This window comes from Macaca mulatta, chromosome 1, assembly GCF_049350105.2.
Source record: "Macaca mulatta isolate MMU2019108-1 chromosome 1, T2T-MMU8v2.0, whole genome shotgun sequence".
NCBI classification, from domain to species: domain Eukaryota; kingdom Metazoa; phylum Chordata; class Mammalia; order Primates; family Cercopithecidae; genus Macaca; species Macaca mulatta.
In genome coordinates this window covers 220685692-220700816 of record NC_133406.1, presented here as the reverse complement: position 1 = coordinate 220700816, position 15125 = coordinate 220685692, and positions in this window count along the sequence as shown.

Genomic DNA, 15125 nt, shown 5'->3' with positions numbered 1-15125 from the left:
TGGGTGGATGGATGGATGGATGGATGGATGGATGGATAAATCAGTGGGTGGGTGGGTGTATGGGTGTGTGTATGTATGTATGAATGGATGGATGGATGGATGGATGGATGGATGGATGGTAGATGAATGGGTGGGTGGGTGGGTGGGTGGGTGAAAGCCTTGGTGGATGGGTGTGTGGATGGATGGATGGATGGATGGATGCATGGATGGGTGAATGGATGGATGGATGGGTGGATTGGATGGATAGGTGGATGAATGGATGGGTGGACTGATGAATGGATGGATGGGTGGGCCGATGAATGGATGGATGGATGGGTGGATTGGATGGATAGGTGGATGGGTGCATGGGTGGGTGGATGGATGGATGGATGGATGGATGGATGGATGGATGGATAAATCAATGGGTGGGTGGGTGTATGGGTGTGTGTATGTATGTATGAATGGATGGATGGATGGATGGATGGATGGATGGATGGATGGATGGTAGATGAATGGGTGGGTGGGGGGGTGAAAGCCTTGGTGGATGGGTGTGTGGATGGATGGATGGATTGGATAGATAGGTGGATGAATGGATGGGTGGGCTGATGAATGGATGGATGGATGGATGGGTGGGCCGATGAATGGATGGATGGATGGGTGGATTGGATGGATAGGTGGATGGGTGCATGGGTGGGTGGGTGGATGGATAGATGGATAGACAGATGGATGGATGGGTAGATGAGTGAAGTACAATGACTGAAGTAAAAATTGCTTCCTTTCCATAGGGAAATCCAAAAGCATGGAAAGACAGTGGGCTGAGGGAGCAGGTGCTGAAACTCTGGGAAAAGCTGTGAGGACCCCAAAAGTGGTTGGGCCCCCATTGGCCTGGAGACCCAGGACAAGTCATTTCTTGTACCCATACAAGACATATTTCATAAAGGTGGGGATGGTGGGCTTGGGTCCCAGTGCAGCCTGTTGCATTGTAGATGAGGGCTTGAGCCTCCATTTCCTCTCCATGGCAGAGGCATAATTATGACAACTCCCTTGTGAGGTTCTTGTAAAGTTTTTATTGAGATAATGCTAGCTAAGCAGTTCACAGAGTCTGACATTTATGCATACTCATGATATAGTCAGAATATATTCATGTTATTTATAACATACAAACATTTATAACATATAAACTATATATCATTGTCCAAGGCAGAGGAATCTCTAGAGGGGGCAGCTACAGAGAGAGGGAGAAGTTTGCCTTTATTTAGTTACATTGTTTTCTGATATTTTCCCTCCCCAGGTACAACAAACCCTGTAGGAGGCCCAGTGATACCCCCTGCCTTAGCTCAGGAAGAGGCAGCTGCCATGGTTTAAAGAACATGGGTTTTTAGGGTAGATAGACCCCACATCTGCCACATACTTTGCTGCATGAGTTATTTCCCTTCTCTGAGCCTCAGTTTCCTCATTACAAAATTGTAAATAACAATATCTTCTTTACGTGATAATTGTTACTAGGATGAGATGAATTTATGTATTTTTAAGAACCTGGGCCAGGCGCAGTGGCTCACACCTGTAATCCCAGGACTTTGGGAGGCCAAGGCGGGCAGATCATGAGGTCAGGAGATCAAGACCATCCTGGCTAACATGGTGAAACACCATCTCTACTAAAAATACAAAAAAATTACCCGGGTGTGGTGGCGGGTGCCTGTAGTCCCAGCCACTCGGGAGGCTGAGGCAGGAGAATGGCATGAATCTGGGAGGCGGAGGTTGCAGTGAGCGGAGATTGCGCCACTGCACTCCAACCTGGACAACAGAGTGAGACTCAGTCTCAAAAAAAAAAAAAAAAAAAAACTTGGTCTGGGTAGATATTCCCATCAATTCTCTCCCTCCTCTAAAGAGGCAGGGTGGATATAAATCGGGATTTGGTCCAAGTACAGAAGAGAGATGGTCAACCAGGGGCAGAGCCATCAGGAAAAACTCTGCTCCCAGTCAGCTCTGAAAGGATGAGGCAGAGCATTCCGGGCAGAGAGCAGCACCTGGAAATAAACTCAATGTTCCAGAAGCTGCGGGGAGGAGGGGAAGAGGGGTAGAGGGAAGGAGAGGCAGGCGGGGAAGTTGCAACCTCAGTGACAGAGCTCTGCCTTTCAGGCGGAGGGAAGGAAGACACAGAACAGCTTGTAATCGTAGAAGACATGATCAGAGCTGGAGTTTTGAATGGGAAACTGCTGGCCACGTGCGAGGTGGCTAACAGATGGAAAATAACAGAGGCCATGCGTCCAGTGTGGAGGAGATGAGGGGTCCTGAGCCAAGGCAGTGGCAGTGAGGAAGGCAGACTGGGGAATGGACTTTTAAAAATGGATTTGAAAATATCCACTGAGCACTTTCCCCCCACCTCTGACCACTCCATATCCACTCCAATCCCTCCCTCCAAAGCTTCACTCTGCAGCCAAGTGATCATTTCAAAGCAGATCTCATCACATCTCCCCTGCTTACCAGCTCTCTGAAGGCTTCTGAATTCCTTTGAGATAAAAGTCCACATTCTTTAGCATGGTCTGAAGGCCCCATGGGGTCTGGTCATCAGCCTGTCTCATGCTGCTCCTTGTTCTTGCTGCTCCAGCCCATGTGCTCCCCTTTGCACATGCTGTTCCCTCTCCTGGGAGGCTCTTCCTTCTCCTCCTCCTCCTCTCGTTAACACTCACTCATTGAGATCTCAATTCAAGTAGATGTCCTGACCTCCCTGATTAGCTCTAATTCCCCTAGGGCAGGCAAGCACCCTGCAGCTCTCTTGATGGCGTTTGTCATCCCAGTTGTTGTTGTTGTAGTACTAACCGATGGCTCCCTCCTTCACTAAAATGTAAGCTCCATGAGGGTCAGCACTGTGTGTTTCTTATCTCATTGTATCCCCAGGGCTTGGCATATAGATGTGCTCAATAAACATGGGTTGAATGCTTGAGTGAAAGCATGAGCACACACTGCATGCCAGGCACTGTGCTAGGCATGGTGGGAGGCATTTACAGGCAGGGACTCGTTCAGGAGCAGAGGACCAGCCCCTAGGAGAGAGCTGTCCTTCTGACCCCCTGTTTCCATTTCCCACTGGCTCCTCTCCAGTGTTCACAGGGCCAGAGCATCTCATAGGGCCAGCATCCCCTTGGCAACGTTGCCACCAGTCAGGCATGATTTGATGCTTATCTGGACCATGCTGGCTGGGCCCAGCCTTGGAAGAGCTAAGGCGGATGCCATGGCAACGACCTAGCTCCTCAGAGGCCCTGGCTTGCTCCTAGGGATATCAAATCAGACTTCTCCATTCTCTGGGGACTGCACCCAGCATCCAAGTTCACAGCGAGAAACATCTGATGGAGAAAAATCACCTTCAAGCTTACTGGGAATACATCATTGCAATCAATTTCCTCTGAGAGCCCAGGGGAACCACAGATTAATTAGCCCAGCCCATAAGTCTGTCCACATGTCCATAGTGACTGTCACCATGGGGACCTGAGGCTCCTCGGTGGAGAGAGAGAAGTCACATCTTAGAGCGGGTAGTGGAAAGCTCCATGCAGCAAGAGGCAGTATCATGGTACTGAGGAGAGAGGCAGGCATCCCGGGCTCGAATCTTAGCTCTGCCTCCTACTTCCTTTCACCTCTCTGCATCCAGTGTCCTCATTTACAAAATGAGGATCATCATAAAGACTTATCTTCTGAGGCTCTTGTAAGGACCAGATCTGCTAATAAGTGTAAATTTCCTGGGGCCCCGAGAGTGTACAACAAATCACAGCTGCCTTCATTGGCATCACTATTGAGAATCCACAAACAGGGCCCTGTAGAGAGGTGTTGCTAGTTCTTCTGTGTAGATGCTTAAATTGGATTAGCCATCTTTGGAAAGTGACGTGCCAATGTCCTGCTTCTTTTGGTAGGGCTGAGACCAAGGGTTACCTATTTGGATGTTGAAAAGTATGGCTGTCCTGGCCTGAGAGAGGATGGTTTTTCTGAAATGAACGAAATTTCTTAAGTCTTGTGCAATGCAGATGGAGGAAGATTTCTATGTCAACTCTGCGTGGGGTGAGGGAAGAGGCAGTTTGGCCTGTGCCAGGCCCTGTGCTGAGCCGTTGACCTACCTGATCTCTTCCGTCTTCATGACAGCCCCACGAGGCAGGTATCACTATCCCTACTTTATAGAGGAGGATATCAAGTTCCAGTAACTTGCCCATTGTCCCTTAGGTAATGAGTTCATATATTCTCATAAATACAACTGAGAAGACACAAGGGTAGCTGCTAGCCCACATGCCATGAAAATCACCATGGGCCATCTTTGGGCTGGAAGCCACCAGTCCCAGTCTCTCCCTGGACTCTTCCCCACCCCAAATACAAATGCTTTTTGATAAGGAGGAGGATTGCATGATTGCATTTGCTTGGACGATGGTCCTGGCTGGACCCTGGGCTCTTCTGCCAGCGTGTACTGGTTTCCTCCAATTCCATAGCCGGGACTAAGGACCCAGAGCAGACAGGTGCTCCCCTGGCGTATGTCTGTGAGTTAAATAGGTGAACGGACATCCCTCAGCTCCTAAGCACTATCCCCTCCTTTTTCTCTTTGAAAAAGACTCGGCACAGGCCAGAAGCCACTTTCATTTATGCTTTTTGCCCAGTTACACAGGCCATGGAATGTCTGCAAAGGGAAGGAGCAAAGAAGCAGTTGTGAGAGATTATTTTTTTCACACGTTCTCTCCAGAAACCCTTGTGAGAGATGATTCTGTTCATGTGTTTTATTTGCTTATTTTCTTTTTCTTTTTTTCTTTTTTCTTTTTTTTTTTTTTTTTTTTTTTTTTTTGAGACGGAGTTTCACTCTGTCACCCAGGCCGGAGTGCAGTGGCGTGATCTCAGCTCGCTGCAACCTCCGCCTCCCAGGTTCAAGCAATTCTCTGCCTCATGCGTTTTCTCCAGAACTAAGTCATATTGTTGCAGTAAGGCCTTCTGTCTCTATCAGAGCCAACTCTAGAAGCGTGTGCTGATCCTGACTTCCCGTGTGAGGATGCAAGACTGGCAGGAACACAGACGCACTTACTAAATCGAAACTCGACTTTGATTTACTACTGAGAGCAAAGGGCCGTAATGAAGGTGTCTTAGTCCATATTGTGTTGCTATAAAGGAATACCTGAGACTGGGTAACTTATAAAGAAAAAAAGGTTTATTTGGCTCATGATTCCGATGGTTGGAAACTTCACGATTGGGCATCTGCCTCTGTTGGGGGTCCTCGGGCTGCTTCCACTCAGGGCAGAAGGTGAAGGAGAGCTGGCGTGTGCAGAGATCACGTCTCAAAAGAGGAAGCATGAGAGAGATGGGGGAGGCGTCAGGCTCTTTTCAACAACCAGCTCTCTTGGGAACTTATAGGGCAAGAACTCACTCACCCCCCGAGGGAAGGCGTTAATCTATTCCTGAGGGATCCACCCCCATGACCCAAACACCTCCCATTAGGCACCCCCTCCAACACTGGGGATCAAATTTCAGCATGAGATTTGAAGGGGACAAATACCCAAACCACAGCAGAAGCTGAGCAACCATTAGCAAGTGTCAGTAACATGAATGCACAAAACCCACAGGCCTGGGGCTGCCGCCAGCTGGGTAGGACCTCAGATGCCTATAAAATCCCTTCCTTTGAGTATTTCTGGAGGTCAGAGAGTGGGGAAGGGGTGGTCCTGCACATACCCTCAAACAAGTCCATGCTAGCTGGACAGCACCATGCCGTTGTGGTTGTCTGTGCAGGGCTGGGTCTAGTTCTTGTGGATGCTCCAACTGCTGTCTAGGATAGGATGCTATAGTTTAGCGTTCTCCAAGATGAAGCCTCAAGATGTCAAAGTGGCCTCTCTTCCCATTCCATCCTCCCCATGTGGGAGCCATACTGGGGCCCATGCAGGTTGGGAAGAATTTGTTCATGCAACGACTATTTATTGAGCATCCACTATGTACCAGGCACTGGGATAAAGTGGTCAGGGAGGACCTCTCTGAGGAGGTGACATTTAATCATTCATGCACAAAGTAATGGGCATAACACCCCTGTCAGAGAGCACAGAGTAGGGGGAGGACCTGAGGGTTGGGCTTGAGGCACTGAGAAGAGGTTGAGTGGCTGGAACACAGGTTAGGGACAGGGAAGTAGGAAGTAAAGTTTGTGGGGGAGTCTGGGCCCGGTCATTCAAGACCGTGGTGAGGAGTCAGTTTTATTTCGAGTGTGATGTCATCCCCAAAGTATTTTAAGCAGAGCAGGGATGTCATTTAATTAATAGCTACCAAGCAACGAGTGCACAGTGGGGTGAGGCATGAAGGGCTGCTGAGAGCAGGGAGGAACCACCATGGGGACCAGGAAAGGGGCTGGGGCTCGGTCCTGCAGGGAGGCAGGGTGGATGATGAGGGGTGTTCGGACCCGAGAGATATTCTGTAGGGAGAATCAACCATGCTTGCTTATGGACTATCCATGGATAACTTCTTTTTTTAAAATTATAAGAATAATACGTGCTCATCATATTAATGCCTTTCTCAGTAGAGCCCAGACCTGGCCCATGTGTCTATGTCAGGACAAGGCACTCCACAGATTTTTCTCTCTCTGGCCCTGGGCATTGGCACCCAAAGCTTCCTCTACACAGTCTTCCTTCCCCAGGCAGAGGCTGTGACTACCTCTGTGGCCTGTACTGGCTTCAGGAGCACCACGCCCCTGACAAATGAGCACATACAAATGGGTACATGCTATAGATAGCAGGAAACCAAGCGTTGCAGACATTTCTAGGCTATGCCTAGAAGAAATCAAGGCCCAGAGAGGTCAAGAGACTTACTCCACATTCCACAGCTACCATGTAGTGAGTTTTAAAACCACAAATGTAGATTTTTTTCACCGGATCATATATAGTAATTCCAAGAAGCATTACCTAAGAGATATTCTCGGAGAATCTGTTTCAATAGCTAGGAATTCACTTATGCAATAAACCCATCAAGTTTCTATTATCTATTATGGGCATGAGTTATCTAATAGCTGCTAGATATCTGGCACCCAGCCAACCCCTGGAGTTATAAAGATAAATCAGATAAGGCCTCCTACCCTTGCAAAGCTCCAAGTTTGGTGAATGAGTGGGTACAGGGTGGGTGGGGAGAGGAGGAGTAAAGATGCCTCCAAACCAAAGGGCTACAATACAACCAGACAAGTGCTGTGACAAAGTCATGCTTAATATGCTACAGCAAAGCAAATTAATTGTGCATAAGCCCATCAAACGTTTCTGATATAGAGCCTGTAATAGGTACTTCTAATGGCTTGAAAAGAGTTGTTCTCAAGCTCTTTATAAACATTTTCCTCACCAGTGTACTTAACCTATTAATATGGACCATCCACCACAGCAGGTTCTGTGAGGCTAAGGAAAATGTCAATCGTGTTGCATACAAATGGTGGTCCCTGATAGTCATGTGACTGTTTTATGTATTTGAGGCTGTGTTTGTTTCTGGGTGACCTCACCTAGTATAACTTCCTTGGAGGAAGGGATCATGTCTGTGGCTTCCTTTTATGTTATGCCTTCTGACTTCAATAATGACTCAAGTGCCTGCCACGTGCTAGACTGTAGGTGCCAGGCAGAGAGCAATGAACAAGACAGGTATGGTCCCTGCTATTATGGAACCTGCATTTGATGCTCACAGAGGATCCTGTTGCTGGGTATTAATTTCCATGTATAGCTTTATGACTCCTGAATTTCATCTCCAGCTCAGTGTCATCTGAACTCCAAACTAATACATTCAACTACAGTCTGTACCTGGACACATGATTTGCTATAAACTCATTGCATCCTAAACAAATTTCTAGATTCCCACCAATGCCACCATCCAACTGGTCCTCCTCCTGCCTTGCCTATTTCTACAAATGGCACCACCACCCATGTAATTACACAAACCCATAACTGGGGAGGCACCCTTGATTCTTTCCCTTCCCTTTCACCCACACCCAATCCATCCACTGCTCTCTGTCCCCTACGCCACCCTCGCCACCACCACCATCTTTTATCTATTACCACAGTAGCATCTCCATGAACCTTCTCCCAGCTTCCCCTACTCTAACACCTTCTCCACCCAGTGGCCAGGATGAGCTCATAAAATGCAACAAAAGCACATTTGCCCTCTTTATATATACCCCGAGTGACTGTCAATGGCTCTCGGGGTAATATTTCAACTCTTACAGTGACCCATCTGTCCCTCCGACCTCTTACTTGCCCCTCTCCTTGGTGGGGGTCACTCTCACTTTGCTCCCCTTTCTCTTCCTTGGGTTTATGGAGCCCCTTCCTACCCTTTGCAATTACTGCTCCCACTGTCTCTGAATGCTCCTCCCCTGCCCCACCCTTTGAACAGCTGGGAGCTGGGTTCCTCCTCATCTTGCATTTTTCAGCTTGGCTGGCCACTCTTCAGAGAGGCACCCCCTGACTTCCCAATACAACATAGTAATCCCAGTCCCCCACCCTAGTGACTCTGTAGCAAATGACTCAAGTTATTTCTTTTGCAGCACTTATCAAGACTTTAATGGCCTCATTGCTGTGGAGTGTAGGTTGCAGATGGTGAAGACAATGTCTATCAGGTTGACCAATCATGGCCAATGTCTACACAGAGGAGATGCTCAAATACTGGTTGAATTAAAAACAAAACAAACAACACTCAAACCTGTTTCTCAGGGCTGTTTTGAGGATGGCATGAATCAGCATGTGTAAAAACACAGCCCCAGGTACCTGGTAGGTCCTCAATGTACTGACGCAATGTCCCAGGGGGCCTGAAGATTTCAGGCACTAGAAATGCACTATCCTTTTCTCCTTGGGGAGGTGGGGGGAACATGAGAGACCAGAAGGCAGGAAACATATGGAAGTGCTCCTCACCACACTTGAAAGAATCTATTCACCTTTGTTTTCCTCCTTTTTTAAAATTTGTTTTTGCCATGTGTCTATTTTTAAAGAGCTGGAAGAGCATGGTACAAGATTGATAGCTTCAGAGATTCAGCCCTTTTTTGTCCCCCTAGCAGCCCTCCCTTGCCTTGATCAGCCACCTGTTCTGAGACGCCTGCATCTGTCCGGCCCCTGGCTCTCCCTGCCATCAGTGAGCTGCCTGGGGCCCCTGGCCAGGCCAGGCTGTGTTCTTGCCCCCAGGACAGCTTTGAAGCCAGGAGCTGTCGCTGCTTGTTTGTTTGTACCAAGGCACTATGAATGGCAACAGATCATGAATAAGAAACAGGCACCTGATGACAGAGCAGTCATCTCCAGCCAGCCCCGACCCCTGCCAGCAGCCATCTGTACACTCCAGGCAGCCTGCCTCCAGGAGAGACAGCAGGGTGCAGGGTGCAGGGTACAGGGTGCTGAAGTTGGAGGCAGAACCCACCTCAGCTCAGTAAGCAGGGATCAAGCCCCTCTGTGTGCCAGGAACTATGTCTGGGTTCCAGCCCTGGCTTTGCCACTAAGCCAGGACACAGGTAATTTCCTTAACTTTTCGGATCTTCAGTATTCTCACCTATTAAGTGGGTATAATAATAATTCCAAATGGGTACCTTTTATTCTTGATAAAGGTCTTTTCCATCAGTGATTTCATTTCATTTCACTTACTTTAAATATTTTCAAATATTCTCGCTTACTTACAAATATTTTCTGAGTGCCTACCTGGTGCAGGCACCAAGCGAGGCATAGCAGAGGAAGTAACCAAAAGAGCTAAAGTATTGGCCTTCACTGAGCTTGCATTGTAGTAGAGGAGAAAGACATTCCCCAAGTTGTTCTATAACAAAAATGCTAAATTGCAGTTGTGATAAGTGCTACACAATCTACAGAGGGACTGGTACTCAGGGCATGAGAACTGGAGGTTGGGAGATTTGACCTTGAAGATCTCCTGGGGAAGTGATGCTTGAGCTGACCCCTGAAGAACTATGGCTTTAATTGAAAGGAGGAGGGAAGAATGTTCTGGGTGAAAGGAACAGCTTAGACAAAACCCAGATAGCCCAGAGCCGATGAAGGCCTGAAAGGGATCCAGTGTTTCTGGAGGGTGCGGAGTGGATGGAAATGAAGTGGGAGCCATCTGCAGGGACCAGACCTGCAGTTCTTGTCGGCAGAGGTGAAGAGGAATTGTGTCTTCATCTAAGAGCAATGGGAAGACATTGACCACTTTAATCAGGGTGTCTTAAGATTGAATTTGACGCTTTGCAAGGTCCATTCTGGCTGATGCATCGAGAGCATTTGTGGGGTGTCTGAGGGGAAGCAGGACACGAGAGGCTGTTGCAGTTGTCCCAGAGGGAAATGAGGGCAGAGCTGGAGAAAGCATCCCAGTGGCCAGGGCTGTCCTTCACCAGGGGAGACAGGAACTCCCATCCCCATCCTAAAGATAAGAGAATCAAGACTCAGAAAGGACAAATGGTCCCCACAAATAGCCAGTGATGGAACAAGGACTCATGTCTGACCCCAGGGATCCAGGGGTGAGTGTCATTATTTAGGTGAGTGCCAGGTGGCTCTGAGTAAAGACTGGTCCCTGAAGCCAGGGAGGACCTCTTTCCTAAGGTTCTTGCCACCAAAGGTGATGAGGGCAGGCTCCAGCCTGACTCCTCCCTTCTCAACAAATGCTGAGCCTTCAGCCAAAGCCCAAAGGATCTGGCAGTGGCCAGAAGGAGACCAAGCTCGAGGACCAGCTACAGACAGGACCTGGAAGGTGCATTGTGTGAGCTTTGGTAGCACAGAAACCTGGGCACAAACCCTGCCTCTGCTACCTTCTGGCTCTGTGCCCTGTGAGCTTACCTGTGGCTGCCTGGCATCCAACCCAAGCTATATAGCATTACACCAAGGGCATAAGCCTTTGTAATGTAGGCTGGATACACTGAGGTTGTTAGGACCCCTTTGACGGATTCTCAGCTGTCCTGTATCTCCAAGGCTGTCCTCTGATGGGACAGACTCAACATCAGGGCTAGAAGGGGGTGTATCCTCCCTGTACTGGGACATTAAGGCATAGGCACTGGCATGGTCAGTGAGGAGGATTATTTTCTCAGCACTTTGTTTTAACATAACACCACGAGGTGATAATAAAATGAAAACTGACTTTTAGTTGAATCATTTTTAAATTCCCTACAGAAAATGCAAGTCTTATTGCCTGAATCCAGAGCAGATGACTCCCACTAACCAGCCCCCTGGCATGCCACGCTCTCACTCCCACCTTCTTCCCACCTGTGTCAGGTGCCAAGGCTTCCCCACCCCCTGGCACTGCCACCTTCTCTGGGGAGGAGAGGAGTAGCTTGCCGTGACTGTTTGGGGGTACTGAGGTAATAGGGTCATATGTTCTTTCATTTGCTGATTCAACAAATAATTATGAAGCCCCTCTATGTGTCAAGACCAGCAATAGATATCGTGAATACAAGTGTACATGAGACATGATGCTGCCTCTGAGGTCTCATTCACTTCTTCATCCAATAGTATATTAATTGAGCACTTTTTGTGTGTGGGGACCTGTGCTGAGCATGGGACTCTGTGGCCCCCTAAGTCAGGAAATCTAACAGGATGGCCCTGCTTCCTAGAGGAGATGCTTCAGCTCTCCTTTGCAGGACAGGTAAAAGAGAGCCAGATGGGGAAGGGGCAGGGTGTCTTCTAGATGGAGGGATTGACATGGGTAAAATCGCAGAGGTATGAGACTCCAAGTCCAGGGAACCACAAGTAGTTCTATCTGGCTGGAGTGAAGAGTCCATAGGAGCAGGGCCAGACATCACGACAGATCAAAAAGGGCCTTGAATGTTATGCTAAAAAGTAGAACTTTTTATGGAAGGCCATGGGAGAGTCGATGAAGGGCTTCGGGGGGGTTGAGAAAAGAGATTAACAGATATTACAAAGATCTGGCTACAGCGTGGGAAATGGACTGAAATCTATGAGACTAGAGACAGGGAGATCAGGTAAGAAGCTGTTAGGAGGCTTGAACTGATGCCAGGGGAATGGAGAGGAGGACCTACCCAAATGACATGAGGAAGGTGAAATCTACAAGAGGTAATTGATATGGTTTGGCTGTGTACCCACCAAAATTTCATTTCGAATTCCCACTTGTTGTGGGAGGGACCCGGTGGGAGGTAATTGAATCATGGGGCCAGGTCTTTCCCATGTTGTTCTCATGGATAGTAAGTCTCATGAGATCTGATGGTTCCTATAAGGGGGAGTTTTCCTGCACATGCTCTTTTATGCTTGCTGCCATCCATGTAAGACATGACTTGCTCCTCCTTGCCATCCTTCATGATCATGAGGCTTCTCCAGCCACATGGAAGTGTAAGTCCAATTAAACCTCTTTCTTTTGTAAATTTCCCAGTCTTGGGTATGTCTTTATCAACAGCATGAAAGCAGACTAATACCCCCTAGTTATAGCCAGAAAATGCTGCATACCAAGCCACTCCAAACTCAGTGACTTAAAGAAGAAATAATTGATGGTTACATATCTCTAGATTAGCTAAGAATTGGTTGATCTTGGCTGGGCTCTGCTGGATAGCTCTGCTGAGCTATGCAGGACTTGCTTATGAATCTACAGTTGGCTGATTTCAGTTGGGCTTGATTGGGGTGGTTTAGTCCTGCTCTGTGTATGTTTTATTCTCCTCCTGGAACCAGTGGGCCTATATTGGCACGTTTTTCTTATGGCAACAGGGGCAGAGTCCCAAGAGAACAAACCCAATCAGGCAAGCCCTTTATCAGCCTTTAATTATGTAATTCCCACCAATATTAAATTGGCTACGTTATGAGGCTGAACCCAAGGTGAAGGGATGAGAGCAACATTCCACCTTTTTAGAAGAAGAACTGCCAAATCACATAGCAAAGGACATGGACACAGGGAGGGATAAAGAACAAGGGCAATTCATGCAATTTCCTGGACCAGGTAAGAGATTAGAACAGGCAAGTTGAGAGAAAGGGAGTTCATGAGGGTTTGTTTGTTTGCCAAGAATGTGATATCAGCCCAACTGTCTCCAAAACTTGCGTTTGGTCCCTTTCATACCCCAGAGCCATACTTGGCTGGGTCTAGCCCCTTCAGGAATTAAGACTGAGGCAGGGGTCCTCTCAGATGCAATGCCTATGAAGGCTGGCTACCCTACTTAGGCTGTTCTAGGGAAAGGGCCACCCCTAGGCCCCTGTCCCCCATCTAGACTCTCCCTAGTTTCTCTGACAGCCCTGCTCTGCTCCCCCAGCCTGCATCACTGGAGGACCAGCTTTCCTTTCTTATCCAGACTGTGTTGATTACACATTCCAGAGATTTGTTTCCCTCCATGTGGGCAGAAACAGCCGCACAATTACTTTCAATCCTGTAAACAGAGGGCTGGGTGGGAAAAGAGGTGCGTGTCTGCAGGCAGGAGGAATCTACTGCTTCTGTCCTCTGAATTCCCTCTTCACCTCTGCACCCACCTCTCTTCTCTTGCTCCATTCCAGACCATCCACCTTGCATTCTCCAACTGCAGAACAAATAGGAAGGAGACTTAGCCTCTCCAGAGGGCAATCCTGAAGGAAGGAGGCAGAAATGGCCTGTACCCTGGCTAGCCTGACCAGGTGACCTGGGGGAGGTCATCTCCCCTTTATGGATCTCAGTTTCAGCCCTATAACATAGTAATATTCATCTAGGGAACATTGCATGTTTATTAACATTGCATGTTATTTTAACAGACGCTTGTATGGTGCTTACTAAGCCCTTTGCAAATATTAACTCACTTAATAATCATAACAACACTTCAAGGTACTATCATTTTACAGAGAGGAGACTGAAGCACAGAGAGGTTAAGTAATTTTCCCAAGTGCACACAACTGCGAAATGATCAAGCCAGGGTTTGAACCCAAGCTATTTGGTACCAGAGTCCACATTTAATTACCGTATTATGCTGCTACTTCCTTTCCTGGCGTCTCCGAATTTCTAGAAGTTCAGCAGCCTGGCCTCTTGGAATTATGCCTGTCCTGTGTCCTTTATTTCCTCTGAATGGGTATTGTGGATTAAATTGTGTCTCCCTAGAAGATATGTTCAAGTATTTTTTTGTTCTCTAAGTTCTGTGATACCTGTGCAGAACATGCAGGTTTGTTTCATAGTTATACACATGCCATGGTGGTTTGCCGTACCTATCAACCCCTCATCTAGGTTTTAAGCCCTGCATGCATTAACTCTTTGTCCTGATGCTCCCTCTCCCCTCGTCCCCACCCGCAGGCCCTGGTGTGTGTTGTTTCCCTCCCTGTGTCCATGCGTTCTCATTGTTCAACTCCCAATTATGAGTGAGAACATGCGGTGTTTGGTTTTCTGTTCCTGTGTTAGTTTGCTGAGGATGATGGCTTCCAGCTTCATCCATGTCCCTGCAAAGGACATGATCTCATTCCTTTTTATGGCTGCATAGTATTCCACGGTGTAAGATATGTTCAAGTCTTAACCCCCGGTACCTGTGAATGTGACCTTACTTGAAAGTAGAGTCTTTGCAGATGTGATCAAGCTGAGATGCAGTCATACTGGGTTAGGGTGGGCCCTAATCGAATGTCTTTATGTGAGAAAGGAAAGGGAGATTTGGAGACAGACATGGAGACACACACAGGGAAGACAGGCACGTGAAAATGTAGGCAGAAGTTGGAGGGACGCAGCTACAAGCCACAGGATGACAAGGATCTCCAGCAACTGCCAGAAACTATGAGGAAGCAAGGAACAGTTCTTCTGCGAAGACTTCAGAGGAGGTGCGGCCCCACTGGCACCTTGATTCCAAACTTCTAGCCCCCAGAAATATGAGAAAATAAATGCCTGTTGTTTTGATCCACCCAGTTTGTGGTCATTTGTTCTGGGAGCCCCAGGAAACTAATACAATGGGGTAAGAAAATCTTGAACCCTTCAAGAAGAGGCAGCTCGCAGCCTTCTCCACTCACACCATTCACATCTCAGGTCTTCTGTCTCCTGCCACCTCTCATGTCCTCTTCACGCCTTGTATCCACTCAACCAGGCTGACGTTGTTCTCCCAGAGAGTTTTGGTCCTAAAATGTAAACTCCAGGCTTGGGACGGATGAGTCAAAAGGATAACCAGTGGATATAGACTTCTGGTCCCATATTCATTGGGAGACAGGGATCTTGAACTCGTGGGGGACTGAGAATTTGACTTTGGGAGCCTGGGGGTATTTGGGGGTGGTGGGGGTTAGAATTCTAAGTGG